Genomic DNA, 6,946 nt, shown 5'->3' with positions numbered 1-6,946 from the left:
CCAGCTCACTATTCCAGCTCACTATTCCAGCTCTCCATTCCAGCTCACTATTCCAGGTAGCAGCCCATCATTTAAGATAGGCAAGACAGGAACTGCAAGCAGCTAGCCATGGCACATCCATGCTCAAGAGCAGGGAAAAATAAATTCATACATGCTCGCCTGCTTATGGTCAGTTCAATTCCTATACATACACACATACACACACAGCACAACATAGCACAATAATAATAATGATGATGATAATTGTTAAAAGAAAATCACCAACCAATATCTCTTATGAATTTAGGCACAAAATTCCTTCAGGTGTCAGGAAATCAGGTTCACCAGTGTACAGTGAGGCTCACACATCAGGGCTAAGTGGGATTTACCACAGTACATAAAGGTAGCTCAATCCTAGAAAATAAATCAACATAATCTACCATAGCAATGAACTGGAGAAGGAAAATTTCATGATGAGAACAATGGGTACAGAACAATCACAGAAATCTAATTCCCACTCAGGACGAAACTGTCAGAGACCTAGGAATAGAGAGCATCCTCAACATGACAAAGAATCTCTACACCTAAATCCAAAATATGCCACCAAAACAAATATCGTATCAAAGACTGGATGTTTCTTTCCTCAAATGAACAAGGCAAACATGCGCATTCTTGCTACACTTTTTCAACATGGTGCAGAGAAGAAACAGTGTACTTAGTGGGCCTTCCCAGGTTTCCCACTGGGAAACCTCCAGCTCCCCTCAAGAAGAGTAAGAACCTCTGAGACCCAGCACTGTGGCACAGCCTCAGGTCCCCGAGCTGTCTAAACAGCAGGATACCCACCTCGGGTCCCTTCCATTGGCCGTGCTCACAAGCTTTAATATTTTTAATAGAGCATTTCCCCTTAGCATTGATTATTGGATTCAAACCTTCACAGCAGCCCTTTGTTCTTTTGAAGCTAAAGAGCTCCCCAAGTTACCATCAATCCATTCTAAGCTAAGAGGAAAGAATCCGATGGCGAGCTGTCCCTCACTACCCGCTATCAGAACCAGAGCTTGCCTTTTCTGGCTCTCCACAAATCACACACGGCTTTCTTCTTCATTGGCTCCTCACATCAGACCCTCTCCTTTCACCTCGGTGCCTTTGCTGGGCTCCTCCTGTGGCAGAATTAATTGCTCCCTGTTCCGAATCCCCACAGCACTTCATAGGTGCGCCTCCCACCGTGCGTGCGTGGCACTCTCCATTAAAGCTCCGTTCACTGCTCTCTCTACCAGGCTAGACCTGAAGGGCTCACACAGCGCTTCGTTCCGCATCACCTTCTCTCCAGCATCTCCATGGGCTGTGCTGCAGCGGAGCCAAGAGCAGTTTGGAAGTAGAGATCACTGGCGCAGAGAAGGGAGCTGGGGACTTGGAGCCATACTGGGAACATTGGAGAGATAGAGAAAACTTATTCGAAAGACCCCCATCCAGGACACACAGCTAGCTAGTGACAGCACGGATCTTTGACACAGATCACTTGCTTTTTATTTGTATAAACACACTTTCTGCTGATGTCCCTGCCCTGTGGCTCTGGAGGGACCACACCCCCGGAAAGCAGCAGAGGGCTTAATTCATTCCTCTCCACGGAAGTTAAAGGGAAACAGCAAGCCTTGTTCCTGCTGCGCAGAGACTAGGCACAAAACCAGAAAAATCACTCAAGACTCTAAAGAGCCTCAGAAAACAGGATGCAAACGGCAGAGCCCAGCCTATCGCAAGTTCAACAAAGTTTTCGCACGTTGAACTCTGAACTTTGAGAAGTCTAGAATCTTTAGCGATTGCTTATTGCCCGCAGGATAGACGCGGTTAGCCCTGTGCCTTCTGGGCATGCCCTTAGCTGCAATCCTCATTGAAGTTGCTGGGCTGCTGCTTTCAAAAATGCTCAAATTCCTTCACTCAAGTGTTCTCAGCACTTATGTTGATAGGGAATACTTCAAAGGGTACATCTTTACTTTATCAAATCTGATCTAATTTTGCAGATGGAATCAAAGAGGTTCATTTTGAGTCTAGTCAAGTTTGCCAACCAACCCGGAGAGGAAGCATCAATGCCTTGTATCCTGGGTAATTAAACCTAAACAGACAGACTTGGAAGACACTGGGGTCTTCAGCCATTCTGTCCCAGAGATCCCTGGGTGGAAGCAGAGGTGTCCCTCTGAATTAAAGACATGGAGAAAAGAAGGAGGGAGAGCTGATACCCTTGAGACCCAGGGCAGCTGGTCCTTCTCCCCAGCAGTGAGGACAAGATGGGTGTTCCAGGGGAGCCTTATGAAGATGTAAAACACAATGAGCCTCCATGTGCCCCATGGTCTCTGGAGAGAGTGCTGTGTGGCATAAGGGAGAGCCCCAGATGTCGGCAGCCAAGGCCCCAAGTATTAACCTTTACCCAGAGCTATAGGAACAATTAGGGACTTCTTCTCCCAACCTAGCAGTTTTCATACAGCCCCAAACTGGATGTCAGTGTTAATTCACCTCTGATATTGCCGTTTGAAGCTGGATCCAGGCTTGGATTCAGCTCCTTAGCCAGACGGTAATTTCCAACTGAGCTATTATAATTGTCACAGTAAAATGTCTGTCTGCATACAACGCACCAGGCTGGGGAGGAGGAAAACCATTGATTTTGGTGTTCTGAAAAGTTCTCTGTGGCTCAGAAAAGAGAAGGTCCTAGCTGGGTTTGCTTTATCATAGATGTCTATCTTTCTGTAAAGAGATAAGCACACAGGGGCAGCCCTTACTAAAGGCTGGTAGTGGGGTGTGTGTGTGTGTGTGTGTGTGTGTGTTGCGGGTTGGAAATCCCCCCCTTCGTGTCCTCAGCTCTGGGGTCCCCTTTTGAATGCCCATCAAAAACTTCCCCTACAAGCTGCCTCCACCTCCGTTGGCTTTGGATGCCTCCGCAGGGAGTTAACACATATACCTTGGGGAGGTCAGTGGGCAAGGAGAGCTGAACTTTTGTGTGAGGTCCATGCAAATAGGGCTTGGGAAGGCTGAGTGGCCCAGATCTTTGCCCTCAAGTGACAAGAACTTCACTCTTTCTTGGGGAGAGGGAAAGTTGGCCAGGCCTGTAGGGGTGGAGACCTTCCTTCAGTTGCTTTGCCTGGCACCCCTCAGCTACAAGCTTACCCACTTGCCTTTCCTTGCTTTTCCTCTGCTAAGTCCTTGCAGTGCTTGGGTCTTGGAACCCCGAGATGACAAGGGAATGAGAAAGGACAGGCACACAAACAAAAGAGCAGGAATCACGTGAGCTGTGCTCACGGCAGCACATGGAAGCTCAGTGTGTTTGTTACACATAGCTGTACGAGAAGGGAGGCCAAGCTAATATCAGTAGGCCCAGTTTCTGTAGCGGAGCCATCTTTAGGCCATAAACGTCCATGGAGAGAACACTATGGTGGAGATTTCCTACACACACTATCCACACACAGAACAGAAGGAAGACCTTGCCATTTCCCCTGGATCTTAGGCACTGGTGTTCTTAGCATGGCTATGCCTATGTCAACAACACACGTTCCCTCAGGACCGTGCTTCTCTGCCAGCAGCTGAGGCCTGGATCCCCCTGTGCTGATCAGCAGATGGGCTCCTGTGGCTACCAGCAATTATGAACATGGCCTGGAACATTCTAGGCTTTTCTGTATTTCCTCTTCAGCCCCTCAAGCTGGTTTTCTGGAATGGGGCAGCCACACAGGCCACGCACACATGTGGAAAGAGGGAGGTCATGCTCCCGCTGTTTTGAAATTCCCAACAACTGTTTTGTTTTTAAACAGTAGCTGAAACTCATTTTCAAACCACATAACCAGTTCTGCCTCCCACAAGAAGCCAAGCTCCTTTCCAGGCCCCTCTCCCAGAAACGTTCACAGATACTTGTTCCCTCTGTGCAGAAGCCATCATGGACACTGTCCCTCCATGCCAAATGCACCTGCTTACCCTCTGCTGCACTTCCACGCAGACACTGCTCTTTCCATGTGGAATGTACCTGCATGCCCTCTCCTCTGCTGCACTCCTACATGGACACTGTTCCCTCCGTGTGGAATGCACCTGCATGCCCTCTGCTGAACTCTTATGCAAACACTGCTCCCTCCGTGTGGAATGCACCTGCAGGCTCTCTGCTGCCCTGCTACTCACTCCTTCCACTCAGCTGATTGTCACTTCTTTCAGGGAGTCCTCCCTAACTAGGTCAAGTCCTTTACTGCCAAGTCCTTGGGTCACCATGCTCCTGCCCTCCAGAGTCCTGCCGAAGGTTTCAGCTCTACTTTAGCACGTGGTTGCACACATGCGATCACCGTCTTTCTCCCTTGTTCTGGAATGCAAGTTCAAAGGGAGCAGAAGCTATGGCTGATATTTTCCCTTGTTCACCACTGTAGCCAGCAAGTGCCAAACTGAAAACATTCCCTAAATATTCGCTGAGATGATTACATAACTTAAAAAGAGAACGCGCCAGACCAATGCTTCCCAAGCAGGCTCTGCAGTCACCCCGCCTGTCTTCTTTCCCCTTCTGCCGTAGGCTGTGTAACAAAGATAAATTTCTCAACCTTTCTGGGCTTTGCTTGTTGATCTGGTAAACGGAGATAAAGTAGGTTACTCAGAACAACAATACTCATGAGATATTCGAGACATGGCTGACCCGCAGTCAACAGCCCACTGCCCAAGGTATTGTAGGAGGCCTGTTGTGCACATGAGTTCTCAGGGCCATGTGTTTCTTTGGGAAAAAGCCTTGTTATCAGGCAGGAATGATTGCCTTCAGGGTGATACAGTTAGCAAGGACTCCATTTGTGCGACCATGGACTATTTCCTTGGCCTTCCTAGGTTTCTGTGTTCGGATCTGTGAACAGGGATAGTCAGAGAACCCTCTCCTCAGGTAGTGTGGGGACAGACACACGAAGAGTGTCCAGTGTGGTCACAGTCACTCTCACTTGTGGGAAAGGATCTGGGAAGCCTCTCGTGTGAACTGCCCGGCTCCTGCGGTCCTAACTCTTGTTTGCCTTATTCAGATCCCATAGCGAATCCTAGAACACACCCAAAGGACGCTGCCCCCTTGAATGAAAATGGCAACCTTGCCTCTGCCTTCGGAAACAAGGGGCCCTCATCTTTCCCCAGAACAGAGGATCAGAAGACAGGAGTTCACACAGCAGCCTCTGGAGCTGGCTCCTTCGCTCCACCCACTTCTCCTTGGAGAAGACAAAGACCTGGAGGGCAAAGATTAATCCTGACAGGACTGTCCATCCTCCACACATCTGGAAGGCTACTTACTATATATAACACAGCCTAAAACAGAAATCTGCCTCCTTCAAAGAAAAGACGCATCCTTCCCAATTCAAGACTGCTGAAGCTATCCCAGACTGCTGGACCTCAGACACCTACACTGTGAGCTGGGGTCTTCAGACGGGCATGGAAGTGGGAAAGGGGAAGTACCCTCGCACCCCGCACAACAGGGAGCTCCGAGGGTGATGTGTGCTAGGATCTCAGGAAGGGTTTTAGTAAAGAGCATCAGCGGATCTTTTTCAAGATCCTAAAAATCTTCGTCCATTTCCTTCACTTTATACAGGAGAGAGTGGGGCCCTGGTCTTCCCACCACAGCTCGAAGACATGGTCACCCAGGCCCTTCTCATGAGGACCTTCTAGGGCCTGCAGCCCCCAGCGTTGGCAATGACAACTCACTGATGGCAGCAGCCGGTTGGGGAGCCCCAGTCAGGTGCAGGGCGTTCGACGACTCTCCCTAGACTCAAGTGGATCTCCTGACTTCGGAGTCCCAGCCAGCTGTCCGTGAGGATGCTGCTAACCGGCGTGGAGCTGCTGCTGTCAGGGGGCGCTGAAGCAAGCCACTCTCTGAGAGCTTAGGGGACATCTCGGTCCTGCTCTCGCTTCTTCACTTCCTGCAGAGCGAAGGTCAAAGGATTAGGAGCAGGAAGGGAGATCCAAGGTCATCTCAACTAACAATTGTATCTATAGGCGAGGGTGCTGGAGCTCAGAACAACACCTAAAAAATAACCTGTTCAAGTTAAAAAAAGAAGAAGAAGAAGGAGATATATAATAATAGATCCGTGCCTCTGGGTAGGAGACAGGAAAGGCCATGCCTCATCAGCACCATAGTGGCTGTCTCACCACAAACCTGGTGCATTCTTCTTCCTAAACCACTGCGCCCCTCCTCTGCTTGGGCCACTTCTTCCCAGGCTCCAAACCTAAACCACTGCGCCCCTCCTCTGCTTGGGCCACTTCTTCCCAGGCTCCAAACCTAAACCACTGCGCCCCTCCTCTGCTTGGGCCACTTCTTCCCAGGCTCCAAACCTGATTTTAAAAATTGCTTTCATTGAAAGAGCCTAGCCTCTTGCTAAGTCATGACACCCACCTCTTGGCCTACCGCAATCCGCTGGACTCCAGGACAGCAGGAACTCACCGAGCCCACAGCTTCAGCACTGAACCGTGCCGAAGCTCCTGGAGGAGAAAGGATTTCGTGTCACTTAGCTTTGTCTGAGGTCTACCACCGGGGCCGTTGGTGAGGCTGCCATAAACTGACCTGCAGAGAGGGGGTCAGGTTAGCCAAGGTTGTCGGAAAGGGCTTTCCTTCCACATAAGCTGAGCGCTGTCTAAGTCAAGACACTGGGCCTTTATTTGGGACTCCAGGAATGAACAAAAATACCTTCTAGACCCTGGAGCAGACCTAAATGCAGCAAACAGGTAGCAAATACTTATTTAAAGGTCAATCTAAACAAGAAACTGAGTCCTATGCCAAGTCAAGGTACCTGGGGAAGAATTTCAGCGCCCTGCCCTGGTGGATGAGGCCGAGCTCATTAGCCTTCTCCGCACTGGCTCTTCCATCCAGTCTTTGCTCAGCCCTTAACATTTTCACACTTTTCCATTCATTCATCCAAGGAAGTCAGGCTCAAAACGTCTGCCGGCCAACCCCTCACGACCCCTGGAACCTTCTTCCTGCTCCCTCTCTCCA

Source organism: Microtus ochrogaster, chromosome 8 (genome assembly GCF_000317375.1).
Source record: "Microtus ochrogaster isolate Prairie Vole_2 chromosome 8, MicOch1.0, whole genome shotgun sequence".
Taxonomy (NCBI): domain Eukaryota; kingdom Metazoa; phylum Chordata; class Mammalia; order Rodentia; family Cricetidae; genus Microtus; species Microtus ochrogaster.
Note: the sequence above shows the minus strand (reverse complement) of the source record.